Source organism: Uloborus diversus, chromosome 2 (genome assembly GCF_026930045.1).
Source record: "Uloborus diversus isolate 005 chromosome 2, Udiv.v.3.1, whole genome shotgun sequence".
Lineage (NCBI taxonomy): Eukaryota > Metazoa > Arthropoda > Arachnida > Araneae > Uloboridae > Uloborus > Uloborus diversus.
Window position 1 is genome coordinate 59,859,806 of NC_072732.1, and position 24,120 is coordinate 59,883,925.

At 32.7% G+C, this 24,120-nt stretch overlaps 1 protein-coding gene across 1 annotated transcript in view; it reads left to right on the forward strand.

The window, feature by feature from the left end:
* Nucleotides 1-3,436: 3,436 nt before the first annotated feature.
* The window catches only part of LOC129217070 (uncharacterized), a 119,186-nt gene continuing 98,502 nt past the window's right edge, over nt 3,437-24,120 (forward strand). The window contains exons 1-2 of the mRNA XM_054851316.1: nt 3,437-3,512; nt 21,886-21,985. The gene's annotated coding sequence lies outside the window, so the exon portion shown is untranslated. The remainder of the gene's footprint in view (nt 3,513-21,885; nt 21,986-24,120) is intronic.

Below are 24,120 nucleotides of genomic sequence, written 5' to 3' on the forward strand. Positions count from 1 at the left end.
TTTGCCCGTAATAGAAAATTAAAAGGTCTTTTGGTTCGCCTGTATATTTACATATAATGTATGGTGAATTTTCTCGCCAATTGGCTTGGTTACGGTTTCACGTAATGATAATTTCGTAATTTACTCGGACATCTTATGAGAATTTTGTTCTTAAAATTGGAACAGAAAAAGAACCACATCGAATTTTCGAAAAATCGCATCGAGGTGCACACTCCCATGCTACAAACTAACTTTGTGCCAAATTTCATGAAAATCAGCCGAATGGTCTAGGCGCTATGCGCGTCACAGAGATCCTGACAGACAGAGATCCGTACAGACAGAGATCCTGACAGACTTTCAGCTTTATTATTAGTAAAGATTATAAAACTTCAATTCTTAGATCTGAAAAGATAATACACAAAATTAATGTAACCTTGTTTTTTCTTGATTTTGTAAGGTATTTCTTCTCAATGAGTCGTAATTTAATCGATTGACTGGGTTTGCTTACTGAGCTTTGCTATTATGAGTTTTTTGATCATTTTCAAAAGAACAGTCATATCTAATGAGCTTTACGTTTTTTTCTTCAAAGCACGCATCCTCTTCGAACCACATGTCGTTTTTTTTTTGTGCTTTTTCCATATTTTATAGCTGTAATGTGTAATCTCGTATATTCAAAGCTTAAGGTAGCATGAGACCAACCTGTCTGCCTAAAGAAGCATGACTTTTGATAAAGATTTGAGTTAATATGATCCATGACAAAATTTAGGGGGGGGGACTCTCTAGCAAATGAAGGGGTGTGCCATAACATGTGTGATGAGCACACCTAATTAACTGATAGTTTTATGTAGGAGGTATAACGCTGGCCATTGAATATTGACCCCCCTTACAAAACTTCTGGATGTAACGGGTATGCAGTAATCTGCATACACGTGCATTTGACTCTGTTATTTCTTATTTTACTAATAAATGTAGTGTTTCTTTCTTTTTTTTCTTTTTGTACGCAACGACTTGCATTTTATGCTTTTATAACATTGATTTCATCATTTATTTTCTAATATAGACTTCATTTCTTTTTGGATATTAAAGGAAAAAATTCAGACTAGTCTTCGTAACTTTTTTAACATAATAAACATTTTTAGTTTTACTTATATATTACTACTATCAATTCGTCAATGGAAAAGCAATAAAAAAAATTCAAATTTTGTTGAAATTCTTAAGTTTTCGCGGTGAGTCAAATTTCACTTTAAAAAAATAATTTATCACTAAAGCGTTAAAAATCAATTTTTAATAAATATATTCCAGATATTTAAAATGATGACATGGTGAATTATTTTCCTCCTTAACATTATTCTTTGCTAGAAAGCAAACCCGCTTTAAAATAGTTTCGTGCAATAAGTTCAAATATAGGCTTTTTTAACTACATAAAAATGCAAATTTACGACGACGAACCAAGATGTAACAAGAATAAAAATATCATCACAGGAAAAAAATAATATGCATAGTTTACACAGAATTCCCCAGTTCTGTTGCTAATTATTAGTTATCTAATTAATAGTTCTGTTGCTTTTAAAATATTTACTAAACAGAGTGTCACCAGCAAAAGCTAAAGTTTTTGAATTTCTTTTTTATTCAGAAAATAAAAACAAGCACATACTATTTCAAACAGAAGAAAGGAAATTCTTTGCATTTTTAAATGCAACAAAACTTCATAATTAATTCCTGCGATTAGGAAACTTTCAAATTTCTTTTATTATTTTCATCCTTGAATAAGCAATGCTCTCCAGAAAAATGTTTCAGTTAATTACCAATTTTGATTTATTTAGATTGCTTAGCGGAGGTCGGATTTAATTAAATTTTGTAGCTAATTAAAAGTTTCAGTGCTTTCTTTAATTTAACTCTTCAAACTACGTGCATTCAGAGTATTTTTGCAAAAATTGCTTGAAAAGCTTTTTTTCTGAGTATAATTTGTTATCGATTTTCTGGTTCATTTTCTGCATGAATTGTTTTGGTTTATAAAAGTTTTTTTTTCTTGTTGTTGTTCAAAATGTGAAACGCATTTCGTATAATATTGAAATTTGCGTGTTTTAAAAATGAAATATACTTTCTAAACGATGCCTAAATACATTGCATTTGCAATTTGATTCAGAAAATAATTTAAGCTTTGTATTCAAACGCGTTCTTTTATTCCCCCCCCCCCTTTATTTTGTTTTATTATAATTTTTTACGACGAATAAAATTATCTTTATGCTCAAATAAATCGAAATAGATTATTGTGAATTTTCCTCTAGAGTTGTTTTAAGAATTCACCATTGCAGAAATTAATTCTAACTTTATAACCTTTTTTGATGTTGTACAAAAATAAATAATTTCTGAAAATAAATTGGAAAATATTTTCTAACTCTTGAAAATATACTAAGCAGCTTAAGTTCAAAAAAAAAAAAAAACAATTTTATTTATTTTTTTTATAACTGCTTTCAAGAATACTTTGAGACAGGTACTGACTTTAAACTGATCGTTGCATTATTGAAGTTAATATGCACCTAATATCAAAGCTTGTCTGCCATTTTTTAGTTTTGCGAAATTATATTTTAAAGACACAATTTTATAAATTATACCCTCCATAATAAGGAATTTATGGTTCAAAATTTGCAAGAGAAATACATCTGCGTGTTTTTGAGCTGCAAAGAACTCCTTCTTTTATGGAAAAAGTTGAACAACAGTAGGTACAAAGATGGGAAAAATGGTTTTGAATCTTCCAAAAGCTTTCTTACTTTATTTTATTGCATTTTATTTTATGCATTTTTTAATTTTTATTTTTTGTTTATTTATTTATTTTACTTTATTTTATTTTTTTGTAAACATCGTAATGTTTGTCTAAATACCCAACCGGAAATCGGTAAATATTTCAACAATAACTATATAACTTCAATATTTCGTAACTGATTCCTACGTAACACAAAACTTTTGGTTTTTCATTCCCCGTTTAGAAAAAGTAGAATCGCCGTACTGTTCCTCGAACGCAACAGTAATCCTCTGTTGAGTTCACCCGATCTTTCTTGTTGTGCAACCTTGAAAATATCAATTCTCACCCCTCCCACAAGCGGTAACGAATATTCAAACGTCAGTAAGATAAAAGTCCCTTTGTTCCTAACGGATATTAATACCCATGTTCTTGGCGTCTTGGGATTCAGAAATACTTGTTTTGTGCATCAAATACATGCTTCGATGCGTTTCGTATCATAATTTCAGTCTTACTGGGAAACACTACGACCTTGAACCAATGACACTCCCCAGGAGTTAAGGACTTTTGAGAAAGCATCGTTAGAGATATTAGCATTTTTCATTTTGTTATTATTTTTATTCTTTTCGGAAATATGATAGAGGTAAAATTTTCTGCCTCTTAGTTCCGCATTGATAAACACCGTCTTCTCTGTTTCGCAAACCAAACTGAAGAGACTCGATTTATTTTGGCGGGGTTAATAGTTGTCTGTTTAAACTATTGGTCATTAACATGCAGCAGAAGGTCAAGAGACGTAAGTTTGCACATTTCATAACACTCATTGTTCTGTCTCAACTAATTGAGAGAATTTATTAATTAATCCAGATTTTTACCTTTAACATGAATTAACTATCACCAGCGCTACATTTTTTAATTTATAGTCCACTATGAGCGTTTATTATTGCTATGTAATGGAAGAACTATTTTTATGAGTTACGATAATCTCCGCTTAATGTGATATTTTGGGGACACAGTGGTTTTGATAAAAGATAATCGATTGATTACAATAAATGGTCGACGAAAACAAACGAATATACCAGCTTACGTTACCCAAACTGAGTGTCAAAGTAAGATTAAAAAAAAAAAACTATCATTATATTCTGGATTTTTCCGTTCAAATATGAAAATTAATCATTATTTTTAAAAAATCATCAATTATTGTTTGTCTTCCATTTTTCAAAAGTTTTTTACAAATTGCTCGGAATCACGGGTCCCCCCCCCCCCCCACCAATGAAGTAATGTTGTACTGTGAGTCTCAAGACTTTTTTATGTTTTAAGTATTTTAGTACTTTTAGCAGGTGTTTCACCGTCAAAGCATTTTTATCCCGACCTATCAGTTTCAGTACTCGTCTGTTTTCCCATAGCTATCTAACTTCTGATTATGCTTAAGTAGAAGACAGTGGCGTAAACAGCACCCTCACAACACCCACGATGCGGGGGAGCAGTAATAAAATTGCTCTTTTCTACACGCTAACGGAAAATTCTACACTATTATTTTTCTTTTTTTTTTTTTAGTCTGCTTGTTGAACATCTGTTACTTGACACAATTTTTATTTTCACTGTTGATCGTGCAACGCCGAGCCGCACCTATATTCATTACTAATAATAAAGCTGAAAATCTGTGCGACTGGATATCTGGATCACTGACTGTTACACACATAGCGCCGAGACCATTCGGCGGATATTCATGAAATTTGGCAAAAAATTAGTTCGTACTACAGGGGTGATCACCTCGAAGCGGTTTTTCTCATAAAATTGAATAGAGGTACGGGGGCGGATGTCCCGAGAGATCTTAAGCAAATAAATACGTAGTAGTGTTTATACTAATTGATAGTAAGCTTTGAATATAGTTGAAAAACCTTTGAATAAACGTAAACACAATGGGGAGGGGGGCAAATTGTTTAGGTTTAATGCAAATTGGTTGACTAGCATTTGATATAGAATTGCACTTCTTTGTACTTACTGCATAATAACTACACATTAAATAAATTCCTACACATTAAATAAATTCGTATCTTACTTCATTTTAAAGAACTCCTGAAAATCTCTAAGGGCTAGGCAGAAAATGAATTAGAATGTAAGCTCAAATCAGCTTCTCTTTCAACTTTTGAGCTGTCTACGTACACGCATTCACTCGTCAAGGATTATCATAAATTGCATGTGTACTAACCATGATTTAAAAAAAAAAAGTATCCACTGTAAACTCTGCGTGTTATTCCCTTCTTCATTTTAAGTATCTATTTTTCAGCCCAGAATTTTTTGAGCAATCACGATTGTTTATTGTTTTCACTTGACGGTTTCGATATTCCCTATGAGTTTATCCCCCCCCCCCCGAAATCCTTTGCAGCACCACCGTCGACCGGACTCACGATGCTGCTCCTTCAGCGAATAGTGTCTCCAGGTTGCGTCTATATCCTACACAATCACGCATACACACAGACACATATACACACACGCGCGTACATACCCACACATACACACACCTACATATACACACATACCTATACACACGTACATACACCCACACACATGCCTGCACACAGACACAAACACACAAGCCTACATGCACACACATTCGTGATTGCGAAAAACATAATTTGAATTCAGGATGTGAAAATTCAAAATATTTTTTTTTTCTAATGGATATTACATCGATGAGTTTTTTAAGTGAGATGGACCCTTTAACCTTTGAAATAAGATAGCATTTAACATTTAACCACAGCAAGTTTTAAATAGTTAAACACATATTTTTTTACATTTTTCGTCATTAAAAGTGTAAACTATGAGACTTGAATTGATCTTTGATATTATTTTTTAAAGTAATCAAATTTAATACCTTAGACACAAGATAAATTGAAATCCTGGTTACATTAATTATGTTCAGTATTTTATACTTTAACTAGAGAATGAAACGCATTAAAAGCTCCGTAAAAGTCACTGGAAAGCAACGAATTACTTAATCCTCGTCGTTCTAAGCTATTAAACTACTTGAATCACTTTTAATTGCATTGTTCAAATAAAATAAATTTTTGTAATCTGAAAGGTCACAAAAAAAGTATAGACGTTAGTAAACTTAAGGTTCGCATCCCAGTGGAATTAAGAAAAAAAATACTTTGAAATCCACACATAAATGCGATTAAACAAATATATAATTTCTATTTCAAATCAATTTATGTGCATAGGTGCATAAAATCTACGTTATAAGCACAAAAAGTACTTTTATTGAGGATCGAACGAAAAAATATTATGTGTGGTTTGAAAAAGAATTGCGATTACCAACCGTTTCATAGGTCAATAACACCAAGTTCATTTTTCTCACTCTTCTAAAAATACGACCAATAGCTTTCCAATGTATCGCTACTCATTTCTACACTTCTTATGTTAGGTTGCATTAAAATGAGTGTTTTTCAATGTAAACAAAATCTCAATATGATTAAAAGATTAAGTCTCCTCCACCTTTTAATCTTTGAAGCATCGTAGCTGCGTTGTTGGTTATAATTGCAGTGTTGGAAACTATATTTAGGTCGCCAAAGAGCAGCTAAAATTACACAAGGGTTTAATGTTTCGCGGGTTTTAGTTTAATCGCCTTACTAAGCCGTTTGTAGTGTTGTTTACTTTGAAGTACATGCGTTTTTAAATATCTCATAAGACACATATGCAGAACAGACTTCAAACCTTATATTCAGAGCATTAGTCATTGAAATAGATTAGCTGTAGGAAATAATACTTACTCTCTTGCATTTGGAGAACGTTTGTGTTCTGTTAACAAATCATTGGTATGAAAGAAAGTTTTCTAGCAAGTTTAGGTCCAAGAAATTGTTACAAACGTTCGCGTAAAAGTTTGAAGCAAAAATATTTTTTTTTTAGCAAATTGAGAAACAAGCATGGATTTTCTTTTCGTCAACAGAGTTTAACCACTACAAACATTGATTAAATTCATTTTTTATTGTTTTACTAAATTTACTGTATTAATTCGTACTCCGCCCATCGTAATATTAAAGTATCTTAAGAATGCAAGTGACACATTGAACTTTAATGCCTTAAGAACTGTATTTTCCTTGATTATACCACGATTTATCATTTTTCATGCATTTTTCCATAATTTCTTAAGCGTATAGGTACTAGAATTAATCTTCTAGTGAGTCAGTGAGTTTTTACATTATTGATCTTAACGCAAACAGTTTAACAGTTTATAGTTATTTCACTTTCAAATGGCCAGGACACCATTACTTATAATTAGTTAGATGTATAATCATTACATGTGACAATAACATTTTTTTTAAAAAAATCTATACAGTAATTTGATTTTTTTTTTTTTTTTTGAGCAATCACGATTGCTAATTGTTTTTATTTGACCGTCCTTGATGTTTGGTTCCTTTTTCAACCCCACCGTCCTCTGCAGGCGCGACTCCTCCCGGTAGCCGCTGCTACTGGTCGGTGGCGTCCATGTCCTACACGCACGCACGCTCATACAAAATCACACACATTCACACACGCACCTTTACACACATACACACACGCGCCTTTACACATATACACACACGCGCCTTTACACACATACACACACGCCCACGCGCATACACACAGGTCTACGCACACACACAAGCCTACACATCCACAACTATGCACACGTAACCGCCCAAAAAGAGGGACAGGAACTGTTTCTAGAAACAAGCGAGTGGGGTAGCAACCAATTGGTAGAGTCCTGTCGCAACTCGTGATTGCGAAAAACATAACTTGAATTCAAAATTTCATAAATCAAAGTAATTTTAAAAATTCGAAAGTCGTTTTTTTTTCTTTTTTGCGGTTTTAGTCTTGCTATTTACTAAAAATTTACAATTGAATGGCTTGAAGCTTGAAAAAAATATTAATGGCATTTCATACTCCATATGAACTTCGCAGCAAATTGTCAGCATAATTTACATACCTGTGGAAATAATAAACCCTTGTGGATCAAATAACCTGGAAAATTATTTTTAAACCATATTTTAGAGCTTGAATGAGTCAGATCATTCAACATGAAAGCAAAAAATAGTTCATTTCACACATTTAGAAGAAAGGATATACGCCAAAGGATAGCCTCATCCACCCAATTCAAAAACGAAATTAAAAACATTCTACTTTACTCAGTCTATCATTCTCAAGTTCAAATAAAAGGAACTGTTGATCAACTAAATTCCAGAGCACTTTTATGAACACCATCTTTCAAAGTTCTCCATGGTTTCAAAATATAACCGCGCAGCTGCTCATATTCCAAACGGAGAAAAGAGTGAAATCTGTTCTTTATTAAAGTTGCCTAGAATAGCTAGAATCATCATTATGACGTAAGAAAATCAGCGGACTGCCAAAGCAGAGCTAATGGCTAAGAACCCCAAAAAAAAAAAAAAAACAGGTGAATAATTTCTGTTATATACATTTTCAGAGAGTCCAGGTTCAAATCAAGGGATTTAAGCATGAGGTGTAAGCCAAGGGCATTAAAAGTTGAGGGCACCAAATAAGGAGAGTACAGCAACATGTAAACATTAAATCTAGAGGGATTTTTTTTTCTTGACACGTTAATCTCTTTCACAAATCCTAAAACCACTATACTTCCGTGCTAAGCACAAAATTAATATCAACAGTATTTATCAAAATTGCTTTACGGTCATCAGATGGTTTTTTGTCACATTTCTTTCCCTTAAGGACCTGTTTTATGGTCATTTGTCAATGGGAAATATATTTTTTTTAATCTGAAAATATTGCAACTGAATACATGGACGCACAAAACTTCAAATTGCATTTTCTCATTTTGGACTCAGCTACAGATATGACTTTTGCGCTTAGCAGTGCAGTATGCACAGTAAAAAACGAACCGAACTTTTCACTAATGGATAAAATAAGCGTGATATTATGTTTTAAAGCTATTTTTTTAAATAGGATCAACTTAGCTCAACACAACGTTTTGAACAGTCAACCAATTCATCCATAGACTTTGAATTCGAACTTGGGAATGTTCTTTAGCACCTGTGTCACTGCTTGAACGGATGAAACGTCATCGTAAAAAGTTTTGAACAGACAAAACAGAAAATGATTCTGTATCTTATCACCTTCCGTATTCGCTTGATATATCATCGTGTGACTATTTCCTGTTCCCAAAACTGAAAACTGCAATGAAAGAAGCTTTTTACGATGAAGTTCCAGCCATTCAAGCAGCCGTGGCGCAAATGCTAAAGAGCATTCCTGAAACCGAACTTAAAATATTTATGGATGAACTACGTGACCTTTCTAAACGTTGTATTGAGTTAAATAAAGCCTATTTTGAATAAATATTGGCTTTAAAACATATTACCTCGCAAATGTTATTCCATCAATAAAAAGTGATTTGATCAAAGTATGCATTTGCAGTATTATTAGATTGGTACTTGAGTTACATTACAACCAGCTAAATTTGACAATATATTATATTATAATGTATATAGGTCATACATATCACTTCTATTTATATTATTGCTATGTGTACATGTGTAATATTATGTATTGTCATACAAGACTGCGCCAAATTTGGCTGCTTATATGTAAGTACCAAAATATTTTATAGTCCCACTGTCTCTGGTAGCATTAGCAAAAAGGGAAGGGGCACCAAATCAAGTTTGTACCCAGTATCCTCAAAAGTCATAGTCGAACCTCCAGATACTTGCAGTCTCTGGATGTGATAACTGCGCTGTCTGGTCTGTTGCATTAGTTCTCCCTTAACCCTGACTAAGGGACGGTAACTTAATGCTAAACTGAAAATATTCAGCCATTAAGATTGTTCAAACTAAGACACAAATGGAGAGAACGGGACGAAACAAACCCGTAGAATTTCATTTCATAAACTCAATTACATAGAAGAATCACCAAAGACAAATTCAAATTCAAAACAAGGTAATAAAAATGCATTTGTGAGTATCGGAGACGAAAATGAAAAACTATTATGAAAAAACAATTTAGATAACACTAAGAAACATTCTAAACATTAATAGCAAACGATATGAAATGAACATTACATAACTCAATTAAAATTGTCTCATCCAGTTGCGGTGAACCATTTATTCACTTGACCCTGAGGACATCGAACAAGAAACTCATTAAATCTGCCGGAACCTTGGAAGTTCCTTTTGATGCGTGGGTCGCTTCAGTGGATTCATAAGTTTCCGGCGTGGGTCAAAATCCGTAGCCACAACCTTTGCTTATCCATTTAACACTGATTCCCGCGCTGGCTGTGTCAGTAGGTCATCCTGATACGCCAGTTCGATCTTGGAATTCTCATCAATTCACACCGGTAGTCTTGGTCTCCGGAGGATGGTCAATTGTTGGTTGGGTATTTTCCGCCGCATGGATTACTTTGATTGACTCATTTCGTTGGACTTTATAGCAGATATGAGTAAGTTCACAAATTAATTTTGTCTTGACTAAAGTACTTAATTGGGTGTGGAAATCTTTGGTATTATTTTATGAACTGTCATGGAAGCCAAGCTGTCGGAATTGTAATGTACAGCAAAATGGCATAATATGTGTGACAAATAATACCTTTTCGTTCAATTTTTAATCTAAAGTTTGAAAGTATTTTTAGTTTCCTCTGCCTTTCTCATACAGCGAACAACTATTCGAACAAAACTTTATTTTTATTCTCCTGTTTTATTCATGTACTCATTTTTGTTTTGTAATCAATAAACATGGATGTTGTTTAAGCTTTTAGTAATTATTTCAGGATTTGTTGCGATACTTTCGTAAAAATTTTCCTTATTGAAACATTTTTGAAAAAAAGAAACAATTTTTGTAAATGTTAAGAAAAAAAAGTGTATTATTTTAGCAGTTTAAGTATAGAGCTCATGTTCAAAACAAAATATATATATACATTGGATAAACTGCAAATGAACGTTTCCTGTAAACCGTCAAAAAACCATCATATCACATTTCTCCAAAGAAGTGTTAAGTAAACTTTGTCCTTGTAAAATCTTATCACGTAATGAACCAATTTTTTCTTTTTATAGCCATTCACGTATCATTTGCAGTTGCTCGATGAAGAAAAAAATAATCTTTTTATCTTTACTGTTGTAAGAATATTGCTCTAACTAACTGTCAGTGACATCCAAAAAGAACAAGTTTTTTTTTTTTTTTTTGCTTTTAATCTGCCAAACGGACAGTAAAACAATATTACGGGCCATTTTTGTTTAAAAAGAGATGTTTTTAAATTGCTTTTGTTCTACTTTTAAGGAGAGCTATTGCTTAGTCATGAATGATTTGTGATCAAGTTTTATGTAATTATATTTATTTGAAGTTATAATCTCTTTCACTAAAAAACCTTATTTTTAATTTGATTTATAGATGTGATATTATGATTAAATTTTGAAAAAATTACTCTTGCGAAGACATCAAAGAAAATATCGTCTCCTCAGAGGAACAGTAGGATATCATACTGTTATTTCAGGGTTTAGATGTTTTACTATTTGATCTGCGGCGACGATATGTAATAAGATACCCAGAGAAAAGTATGTAGCAGAAAAGGCAAGGCATTTCGGCAAATAGTTCCAATTCAGGAGCTGGAAAAGTTTCCTGTAATGACAAAATGCTTGCACGGAATTTTCAGCAAAATTCATTCCTTCCTTATTTTACTCATCCTATTAGTGCTAAATACGTCATTCTAATTGGAATTTGTAAATATTTTTTTCACTTCGTTTATGTATAAAAATGAAAATGAATCTGTCTCCTGATATATCCTCCTTATTTATATAGAAATAATCACTGTGAAAAAAAATATACTGTAAATTTTTTTAACTTGCAATCACTTACATTACAATCATCGAATCAGAAAAGATTAATACATTTTAAATGCTACAAATAGATGCTCTGAAAATAAATGCAGAACTTTATACTTTTTGAGACTTATTAACAATACAAAAAAATGCTCCAATCAATTTAAAAGTGAAAACGTTTTCAATTGTTGTGACGAAATTAACCGAAAAATTGAAACTGCGCAACATATTTCTTTTTTTGAACCTGGTGAACTACAACAGGTAAAAAATATTTTTAACTATGAGAGCAAAAAAGCTTTCTAAAATTTATTACAGTAGTTAACGAACATCTGAGCACCATAAAGGAAAGTTAGATGAATGACGAGCACCTTAAAGGACAAAAAGTTAGATGAATAACTGGCACCATAAAGAACAAAAAGTTAGATGAATAACTGGTTGATACTTGAGAATTAAATAATTTATTTTTTCAGAAAAAAAAATCTTCGTCTATTCCGCTACCACGCTGCGAAAATTTGTTTTGGCCTAATAACACCATACATCATATAAATACACTAAAAATTGTCTAAAGCAAAACATCCACTTAACTACCGGAGATCTCGACGGGTACGTACCAGGCTGCAAAACAACGGATTTTGAAAGAAATAGTATGAACAATTAAGTTTCTCTCGAACGTATTGCAAAGACGTCTTATTGCGACTTAGCTTCCAGTATTTGGCAAAGCTCGGAGACTGTAGGCCTTAAATCTCTTGACATAGAGGAGAAACTCCAGAAATTGAGGAAAATTTGTCCCTTCAGGATTCAAAATGAACCTTGATTGCATGATAAATGATCACGTCATTGGACCACCACAGCGTAGAACAAAATGCGTCAAAATTAAAAATAATTTTAAGTAAATAAATTAAGTATTTTATTCAATCATGACTTAAAATATACTAATTAGGAAAAACTCAACATAGCGAGCTTTCATCATGGCCAAATTGTCAAAATTTTACCGAAATACACATTTTGCTTACTCCTTTCAACAGCGTTATATCTCAAAAAAAAAAGTGATTTTTCAGGTGAGCGATTTTAAAAATTAAAAGTAAGATATCATGTGGTGAAACTATATTTCAAGTTTGAACTTTTTCCTACGTATAAGGTCTTTTTCAAGAAAATCTGGTGCTTCTTCCCTGTTTCATGAAGAAAAAATGTAAAAAATATAATTTTTTAAAAGTTGAGTTTTATTTATAGCGTTCTTGCATTAAATTTCGAAGATACTATTTGAAATATCTCAAAATGTGTCACTACTGTTATTAATTGTTCGCCTTACGATACCGACATAAGTGCAACTAATATGTTCTTGAATAAGAATGAAAAATGCTCCTTTTTGTATGCATTACTGTTTTCGGAATAAATAATATCATTTTTCACTAAACGACACACATGTTTCATGCCTAAGGGATCAAGCACAGCCCACGATGTGACATTCATGAAAAGAACATTCCGAAAATTCTTGAAAATGCACGAAAGTTTGCTCTCAGACTGCAAAATATGAAAAGATAGAAATGCAGGTCTTGCAGAGATATACTACTCATTCATAGCAGTTCAAAAAAGGCGCAACTCAAAATCGCTAACTTTTGAGTTATGACGTTTTTGAAAACAGTGAGCGATTTCTGTAAATCGCTCACTCTAATAAATGATAAAAAAGACGTCCCTCTAACTAAGAAGACATTTTGTGCACACAGCCGTGTTGCTGAATGTCTAATCTTATACACTTGGAACTCGTCAAAGATTTAAAACATCGTCTACTTTTTCTATCGTTATCAATGTAATCTTACAATTCGAGCTTTGTAAACAATGAAGAACTTAGCTGATAGACATTTGATACATATTTTCTTGTTTAATCTCTAAATTTTTCAGAGCTGCGATTCACAACGGTACACAACACTCATATGTTACTCCAATGCAGTGGTTTCCATCTGATCTGTGTAGTCAGAATCTGAGTCGTGGAGCTGGAGTCGAGAGTTGAAGATTTAAAATACCAAGAGTCGGAGTCTCTTATTTTATCTCAGATTTCGCAACTCTACCAGCCCCCACTTTTAAAGAGTACTCTTAAAAACGTCGAGACCTCCCTAGTGTCGAGATGTCCCTAACTTACAATATCGAGAGTTGGTTGAATAATGGGAAAGTTACTGCTACTTATAAATATTCCCCAAATTGTTTCCTTAGCTAACGTTTTTACATAATGAAAAAAAAAGCAAATAAGTTTTTTTGCGGTTTTAGATGTGCTTCAAGAGAGAGCAGATTTTAAACTTCAAATGAAGCTCCTTTTTTTTCAATAAAAAAATGTATGAAAAATCTGTCAGTTTTATCCAGTTCATTTATAAAAAAGGTTTACATTTAAGAAACTTGATATAACATTTAAACATATAATATCATTTCGTGTATTCATAATGCATATTTTCTTTTTAAGTCTGAATTGAATGCACTATAGGATTGCATTACGTATACATTTGGTGTCTCTGTCATTTGAATATTTCTTTTGTAACAATTGCGTTAATTTAAATGCATTTCAATTTTTAAAAAAAATTATTTTGCCTGCAGATTTTTTTAAAAATATTCCTTTATCAATACCTCTCCTTTTTTCCCCTTTTCTTTCTGATGAACTATGACGCCATGAAAAGAATCAAAACGCATATAAACAGTCAACGCTACCTGTGTATAATGCAATGTAACAAAGTACTATCGTTAAAGATACACCTATATTACATCCTTTTGGTCCCAGGTTTATGTTTTCTTCCCCTTATGATTTTGTCTTACTTTTTCGCAATCTTTCCTTTTTTAAAATATACAGTACTGGTCAGAATAGATACCAAGAGTCGGAGTCTCTTATTTTCTCTCAGATTTGTGAAAAACTGTGATGTTTATGAATGCACAAGTATGATAGCATTTAACTTAGTATTTATTTTATAGGAATTATTAATTTTAGTTATATAAGCTTAGTATATAATAATAATTGAGAAAGGGTTCAATATTTGGTGTGGAAACCTTTTTTTTTTACAATACAGCTTGGATACGATCAGTCATGGAAAAACATAATTTTTCACAAGGATTACACAATAATTTTTCGGAGAAAATTTAAGCTTCTTAGCAAGCTGGTAGGACTTTGAATTGGCATTGAATAGCCTCCTGCGGATTGTCTTTTGGCTGGGTACATTATCATCTTTTGGTAAACCAGCTTGGATTGCTTTCGCTGATTTTCTGGGTGAGTCCTTCGCTGACAAAATGATGGAATCATCCATGTGCTTACTTGTGCTCTTGTAACCAACCTTTTGGCTATGAATATCCATAATTTCCGGTTGTTTTGAAAGTAATTATAGAGCTGGAATATGTCTTTTGTCAATTGTAATCTGGCAGCAATTTCCCGAGTACTATAACCGTCTTAGCTCAGAATCTTTATTTGTGTACGAATGTCCCATAAACTTCTTTTACCAGGCTTTTGGATATTATTTCACTGCACCTTCTGCAAAGATTTGTACATCAACACACGGCGAACACAACTAATTAACTAACCAAATACCAATCAAGAACACCTTCACTTTGGTAGACAACCAAAACAAACATCTGGTGCCAATACATCGCTATGAATGGGAAAAAACAAGTGAATCATCCATTCTGGCCAGTACTGTACTTATGACTTGAAGACCGACCAAAAGGAAAGAAAATTAGGCGCAAAATATTTCTCAGAGTTTATTAAAAAAGTCAACTCAATATGGCTTATAAAGGATTCTTGTTCTGAAAGAACTAGTCGCCAAGGTAGTTTTTAGCCGCCAGTGTGACCTGGTGCCCAAGATTTGTTGGACCCAACTTACGACTCAGTAATAACGTCCACTCACAGGAAAGATAATATAAGGAAAGTTGTTAATTAAATTTAATTAAACAATACTAAATTAATTATTAAGTAAATAAGTGGAAAATGCCAATATTCAATGCTTGAATAGAAAATATTATGAAGTTAAATATGAATCAGTAATTTAAAAAAAACGCATGTTTCGTACTTTCATATCCTTCTCTGAATGCGCCAGTTTATTGTTCGCCGGTGTGAAATGTGAAATTCTGCAACCTTGAGCATCTATTTTTCCCCTTCTCTTGATGTCAATTCAACTTATGATTTTGTTGCTCTCCTTTTTTTAACATTTTGACAATTAATTTCACTTTCCTTCTACTCAAAGAAGAATGCAACATCGGGCTTCCACTGTAAATATTGCTCAACTTAATGACATTTTTATAGCACCTCCAAAACTATAGGGTAATGGCACCAGCAACAAACAAGTGTCCGGTAACAGACAGTCATCAGTTTGGATTTAAATAATAAGAATTTTAGGCGCGTAAAACTGATGTTGCTGTGGCCCACGAATATGATGCAGCCATCTAGTGTCATCAGAATGGATTTTATGAGCCAGTTGGTATTTACAAGGCAGTGGTGGAAGGTTATGAACAGCTACCAACGAGGTCTGCCGGTGTTTCATGTTCATTTGAATTTAATAAGGTTTTAGATCTAAAAATAAAGAACTTTTGCACATTTTGAAGAGAAAAGTGAAATTCTATCCATCACTCATCATTTCCTGTTTCTGGGTATCATCAGAATTTTCGGTTTCTGTTACTGGGGCGTTCGGACCTTTTTTCCGAAATTGAGCAAAGAAAAATAGAATTAACTAATTCAGAGAATCCAGAAGCAACCAAACGTTAGATGAGATGTAGTTGCATGAAAAGAAAAAATATTTTAAAAAGTCTAAATACATTAAAAGGCTCAGAAAATTGAGTTAATATGAGAGCGATGTCTTAAGCATGTCTATGACTGGTACCGTTACTCTAATGTTTTAGATTACTCTTACAGATGGAAATCTTACAGAGAGATCTTTTTGAAGCAAAAAGATTGGAAACTTCTTTGTTTCAAAAGGAAACCAAGGATGTTCCTTTTTTGAATATTCTACTTGCTTACTGAGACTTCAAACGCAGAAACATACCGTTAGTGTTTTTGAAAAGTTATCAAAACATTGAATTGAAATGAATAATTATAATAGTTTGTGATATCCATTTCAAAAAAAAAAAAAGAGTCTGGGTAAAAATATATTCTACATTCGCACTCAATATCTATTCAATATCGAAATTTCGGAATGATTCAGCCATTGCTTACATATTAGAAAGCAATATGCATGTGCTCCGACAATAGAAGAAAAACATTTCAAAATTTTTTAAAAACATAACAATCATTGATTTAAAAATCTAAATTTAATGCTCTTAAGATTGAGTTTATGTAACTGGTTCGTGGTGACGTATAAATAATGTGATCATCAAAAACAGCCTTGTTGTAATAATTTCCCCGCCAAGAAAACCTTTAACTTTTCCGCACAAAAAAGAAAGCCTTCATCCTAAAACCAAAAACCCTCAGCCTTGAAAAGTTAAGATATCTAGTTGGCGCGCCAAGTATCTGCCAAACTATCAGCCTCCCTCTTCTCTTTCATCACACCTACTTCCATTAGAACCTCCTCCCACCTTCAACTTATCAGAAATATGGATACATCCATTAAATTGTTTATCCTGCTTGGAGGGAAGCTTTTCCAAGCGAAATGGTTGCTTGGTTTGCAAAAAGTAAGGCTTAAGTAATTAAGTTAAGTTAAGGTAAGTAATGAGCAAACTTTGTAAATTTTTTCGCGCATTGTACGAGTAGTATTTGTGAATAAAAAAGTTAAAAGTAATATTGTGTAAAACTTTTTTTTTTTTTTGAGAGAGAGAGAGAGAGTGTTGTGTCACTTTTGATGCCAGGTTACGACCTTATTCACAGAGTATCAATCGGTTTTAATGCATTTTTAGACTATTTCTTCAGATTTTTACTACTTTAAAAGAAATATATGCGTAAATAACTTTTTGCTCATTGTATGCTGTATGAACTGTAATTCCTCTCAGCTCACATCCAGGTTTTCAGTATTGAGGACTTTGTTGTACTTGATATGGTAAATTCCTTTACAACCAGTTCCAACATTTCAGTTAGCTAACCAAGCAATCACGACAGACAGTTTAACGATGATTAAGATTGATTCAAATTACTTTAAACAACAAATCTTCAAACGCAAATTTCCTTTTGATAATTAGCGTGTGAAGTAACCCAAACTTCTGTAATCCCTCAACTTCGTTTAGGAACAGATTCCATTCCAAAACTTTTGAGACTGCCCGCTTCTGAAGGCACGGATTATTTTGGTGGAATATCTCACGCAAATACGCCACTTGCATTAGCGGGAAAACATCCAGTTGAGGAATAATCACGCAAGACACTCATTATCCCAATTTGAGCCTTATTCTGCTTCACGCCATCATTTAAATTAAAACCGATGGATTAGTTTATAAAGCTTCAAGTAAATTCCAAGTTTAAGGGATAGCTTCACACTTCAGCATGTGCTTTAAAGTATAACGCTACTTAATGCTCAAAGGATCCACGCTCCTGCGTCTTCCGAGAGCGATATTTCTGAAATTATGTTTAATTTTTAAATTTTGGTGAAGGGTTTAATATTATGAAACGTATGAATTTGTGTTATTCTCTAGTGCAGCATTTCCCGAGGATGGATCCAGAAATGCTTCAAGGAGGGGGCGATTGATTTTTTAACTTACTTCTCACAAAATATCTGGGTTTTTTCATGCTGGGGGAGGGAAGACTGTCGCAGCATTTTTTCCGAAACAAATAAAATATATAGATTTAGCCAAGGAGATCCCGTAGAATCACAAAATATCTAAGGTCAAGGTTGACAAATTTACATGGTAAAGTTTTACGTCTGACTGTCTAATATTTTCATTAAAAAAATCGAAATATTTCCTCTTTACTTCCACATTTTCAGAGAAAATTTTGTCGCATTAACAGATTTATTAAACAAGCTAAAATTTCCATTAGGTATTTATGTCTGACAATTTACGACAATTTCTTATTTCATGAAGAATGAACTGGTTTTTAGGATATAAAAATGCACTAATCAACAAGAACGCTCTTTCAACAAACTGCCTAAAAGTCGAAAATTAATACACATTAGGTTTAAGTAAACATTATATTTTTATAGATATAGTAACTTGATCAAAAAGCATTCTTGTAGCTCAATATATTTGTTAAGAGTTATACTTTTCAGCTCACCGAATATTCAGGCACATTTTGACACTTTACTGAGAGGGCAGCAAAGTACTTCGTATTTTGTTCTACGTATTTTGTAACTTGCATAGAATGGAGAATTTAAGTACTACAACTTCAGCCTGTTTATGCAATTAGTATTAAAAAATTCATGAATGAGATTCGTAGAATCAAACCTTCACACAGAAAGATTTTCGATTCCGTTAATCTGCCATAAAAGTTTGCAACAAACTAACATTCAAAATCTTTGGCTGAGAATAAAATACGCTACAAAAATTTTTCTTATTATTGTTACTGTCTCAGTTTTCCCTTCAAGCTAAAAATTATCAAATTAGAGTTTTTTACATGAGAAGATAACATATTTGCCAATAGTTAGAAACGTCTTTTCTTTAATGAATCAAGAAGCCACAACTGATAATTTCTTCAGAATCGAACTCGAGATAAATTGCTCTAAAGTGATATGTCCATTCAAAGATCATTAATATTAATAGTAATCTATGGCATCTCGAAATTGAGAAGACAGGCCGCATTAATCTCAATAGACAAGTTCAAGAGCAGATGATCAAAGGGTTTCAAGAATATTCCAATGAGGACTGGGGGAAAAAAACTGTCCACCTGAGAACAACAATGTGATTCCGGATCCGGGTTTGAAAATTCCAACCATGATCCTATTATGCAAATGAAGATTCGGCAGAGGAGGTCGTTCGTAGTGTAAGGTACGGTTGGAAACCTTCATTTGATATTAAAAGAAGAAAAAACTTCGCGAAAATGTGAATGATTTGTGACCGCTTAAGATGAGCGACCGTGCGCAACGGGAAAAATTACCCGTGCATGTTCTAAAAAATGTCAAGTTTCACTTTTTGAGTTTGCGTAAGGTTTAATCCCTTTTACTTTCTTCTTCATGCTAAGCATTAAAATTTCTCTTTTTGATGGTATTTCCAAAAAGTGCTCTTTAATTACTTTGAATTTAACTTAAATGCATGCATTTCGCTAAACACTCTTTTTTTTTTTTTGAAACATACATTTTTAAAGACCATATTTCTTGTGACTGTTCAGCAAATAAGAATGTTATTTGCATACGTCACACGGAAATATTTTTCAAAACCCATAGACGAAAAAAAATCTTTAAAAATATAAGGTTTCATTAAAAGTTTTCAGAATTAAAAAGCAATAATTTTTGTTCAAAAACCTTTTGTGCGGTGCACTGAAAAATGAAACTCATCGGGTTTCTAAATATAGCTTTCCATCCAGCAAGCAAAAAATATTTTATTTTTAACATCTTTAGTTGTAAATGTTCTAATCAAAGCTATTTTTAACATCTCTGCCAGTTTATTCATGCATTGAACACCTGAAATAACCTTAAAGAGTTTAGTCAAGTGTATTTTTAAGCTTTTTACTCAAAATAAAAATCTCTGCATCGTGGAAAATGGGGAGAGAAAAGCACTCGGAATTCCAAAATACTAGATTTGAATGTTTTATTATTTTTTAAATACAAAATGAAAAGCATTCCTAAAAGTAAAAATCACCATGTTATTTCTCTCTCCTTTTCCCGCCATATTCAATTTCTTCCTTAGAAAGTTAATTTTTTTGTAGACAATTGATCGCTCTTATGTTTTTTCTTGCTTTCGCATAATTTACGTCTCCAAAAAGAATTTCATTCTCCTGAAGAATGTCAAGAAGAATTTTCGAGCCTTGAAAAAACCCTTTAGCTGATATCTTTAGCTCTTATGTTACTTTTAAAGCACCAACAGTACCCTCCCGGCGCTGTCGGTGTTAAAAAGTTAAAAGATCAAGAATTGATAAACGATGAAAGTGGTGCATCCCTGAAAATTAAATATACAATGTTAAATCATAAAGATGCGTATTTTCATTTCAAATATTAATTATATCTGTGAATATAACTTGAATAAGCATAAGTAACATGGGAAGCGTGTTTTATTAATATCTTGAGCACGCGAAGGTTCTAAGATTTTTTTTTTTAAATATATTTATTTTTTTCTTTGAAGAGAATTTTTTTCGAGCATAGGGCTCATAGAAGTGAGATCAATACTCTGTTTTTACAATGAAAAATGAGTGAAAAAAGTGTCAAAGAAAAACCCATAAAAATTGTATAGATCGTCTTTGATTTTTTTAAAATGTTTTACGGAGAATATCCGTCTAAACGTTCCTTCTTGTTACGAATGTTTTTACCATGAAGCTTCCCTCGTCTCTATAGTCTGTCATGAAATTGTGAATGGTTAATATAATGCACAATTCCCCTCCTAATGAAAACAATGGCCATGAAACTGTCGAAATCTGAAAAATAAAAGGGGGGACTTTCGCCAATAAATGATGGGTGTGAGAGGAAACGGGTATTGTATTTGGATTCAGCGGTCATTTTACGTAAAACTCAGCAAAAATGGTTACAGAATTTTTTTTTTTTTTGCAGCGCAGAGTAATTTATGTTTTAAATGATATTGTCAAATAAAATAATATAACAGTTATTTCAGATTTTATTCTCACTAATACAGAATCATTCAAAACAGATTTCGCAAGAGCTTTCTGCGTTTTCGGTTGCATGATGCTTTATAACTCTTATAACAGTATTTTATAACAGAAAAATCAAACGTTAAGATTATTAAGTAATCTTACTGAAAATTTCCTTTTAATTTTATGCCAAAAATAATCAAAAAAACTTCAAAGCGTCTTCATCCAAAAATATTCTAAAGAAATATTCATTTTAAGCATCCAACATCTTCATGTTTATTCAGTAAAAATATTTTCGTTAGTTTGAAGGAAACCCACTACAAATCTCCATTGTATGCAGTTAAACAAAGGAATGGCTCAAAATGTCAAATATTAAAATAGCTTCATGTACCTCAAAGGGAAGTGCATAATTTACTAATAAATACCTGTACGAATTTTTTTATCAGATCAAGGCAACGAGAGATTAACGGAAATGAACATGATTAAGCCGCCTAAGCTTACGGCGAGTGCAAATTCCTTTCAAAATACCGCGTATTTAATGAAAGCGTGTAAATGCCAGGAACCAATCACCTTTCCTTATTGCTAATATCTGCTAATCAAAGTCTATACTCTGCGATGCATGACAGAATTCCTACACACCTACGAGATTTCCATTAATTTCAGCAGAATTATGAGTTATCCTTCTTCTAATTAGCGTCATTGTAATGCTTTCCTTTCTTGCATCTTTTTTTCCACAGAGTGCAGCAAGGAAAGGGACCCTGCTGAGGCGCTTCCGTTGGTGGTAACTGGTGGAAGAATTTCGTCGTCGTTTGGAGATCCACTGCTGTGAAACTGCCGGTAAGCCCTCTTTCGTAATTGAAATTTTTGAAGACTGCAAGAGACGGAAAATGATTTGGAGTTGGTTGATCTTGAAAATGAAAGTAGTCGGGACTAAAAATAATTGCGTGCCACAGGTGTGGTATACAATCATGTTTGGATTAATTTTCATTCAATCGAAGATGGAGCACAAATGTGCAATTAATCTGCGAAGTGCACGGTACTTTCGAAGAACACGGATACCCTTCCCCCGAATGTCACGGTTTCAAAATGCACGATTTTTGAGTCAAAGAATAAAATGCCTGTATTATTTGACACATTTTATTTCGAAATTTGCCATATGCTTGATAAAATAGAGAGTTATGATCAAACACTGTAAAAAAAATGCTCAAGGTTACCAGTATTAATATGTACCGTTACGCGAATTCTGAAGTGTGTAGTATCATTGTTTAAAAAACTCACATTGTTGGGAGAACCTTGCACAATGGTTTTCGTAGAATTCAAAGCGCATGCGTAAAGATCGGAATCAGCGCAAAGCAGGTAAATTCTTCTTAGCGAAAAGAAAACCGATCTTTGTGGCCCAGCGGTCAAAGCTCTTATTTTGCGACCCGTCTGTGAGATTCGCGTTGTGGTTTCGGACACCACTCAGGTACTTCATCTCTTAGTGCAATAAAAATGTATTGTTTGTGTATGAAAATAAATAAATAGTTATTGTATATTGGTTGTGAAACAGCATGAACTTGATAAGTATTGAATACACGAATAATTTAAAACGAGAGATGTAAAGAAAGGGTTTCTAGGATGATTTTTTTTAATACTGTCATAGCGAAATTCGAGTATAGTTCCTACTTTTTTTTATAATTTAAAACTTATAAGGAAGTTATTACTTGATCATTTAATGCACCTGGATAGTTTAAACCATCAAATAGTTGACTTGAAGTATCTACTTACAATTAAAAATGAGTACCCTTTCAAGAAAGTCAGATGAAAGGTTAATTTTTGGTAATGTGTAACCTTTCAAGCAATTTTTCTGTAAGCATACAAAAAATTCTGGTGTAACCTTACGCAGAAGTTACTGAGACGTTACGCTATCGTTGCATTAGCATGGTGTAACCTTCCACTAGCGATGTGTAACTTTACACCAGTTATATCAATTAAGTTCCTCCAGAGCAGTGGAGGCAGCTAAGATGCCACGATTTTATGAAATAAGGTTACAAATTGGTTTTTTTTTTTTTCTTTTTTTTTTTACAGTGAAGGCAAAATTGTAATTTTTTTATCTTATTATTTTTTTTGTTATAATACATTATTTTTTATTTTCTAAGTTCAAGCAACACCGGTTTCAAAGAACACCGAAACACTTAATCGTGTTTTTGGGGCGTTAACTGTACTATAATTCTTGCATTTATTATTTTTCAAATAATATTTTGAATATCCTAATTAGTAGGGCTTTATTTATTCGCATACTTCTGCGTCAACGCATTATTTGAACGACGTTACTTTGTCGATTCATCCACTTCTGTATCGGCAAATTTTGCTGTCAAAACATTCTGGGGTGATTTTTTTCCTTTTGTGTTTTCATCGATTGAGGAGTTTTGTGGGCTGATTCTTTACTAACTTTCATTAATAAATTAATGATAACTTGCTAGTGGAAGAGCAAGAAAACTTTAATTTTTTATTATTATTATTATTATATATATATATATATATATATATTTTTTTTTTTTTCTAGTAAGTTGGAGCAATTTGGTTTCAAAGAACATCGAATAAAGTAATCGTGTTTTTGGGGGGTTAACTGTACTATAATTCTTACATGTATTAATTTTTCAAATAATATTTTGAATATCCTAATTAGTAGAGCTTTTTTTAATCGCATACTTCTACGTCAACGCATTATTTGAACGACGCCGACGTTACTTTGTTGATTCATTAATTTCTTAACCGGCAATTTTGTTGTCAAAATATTTCAGGGGTGATTTTCTTACTTTTGTCTTTTCTTCGATTGAGGAGTTTTGTGGGGTGATTAACAAACTTTCATTTATAAATTAATCCCCCTCCCTGTGCACGACCTTGGTCATAACATTTAATTAATAAAAAGATGCGTTTCCCCCCCCCCCCTCTCCCCCACTACCTGATATTTTTCTTCCAACTGTGTACTA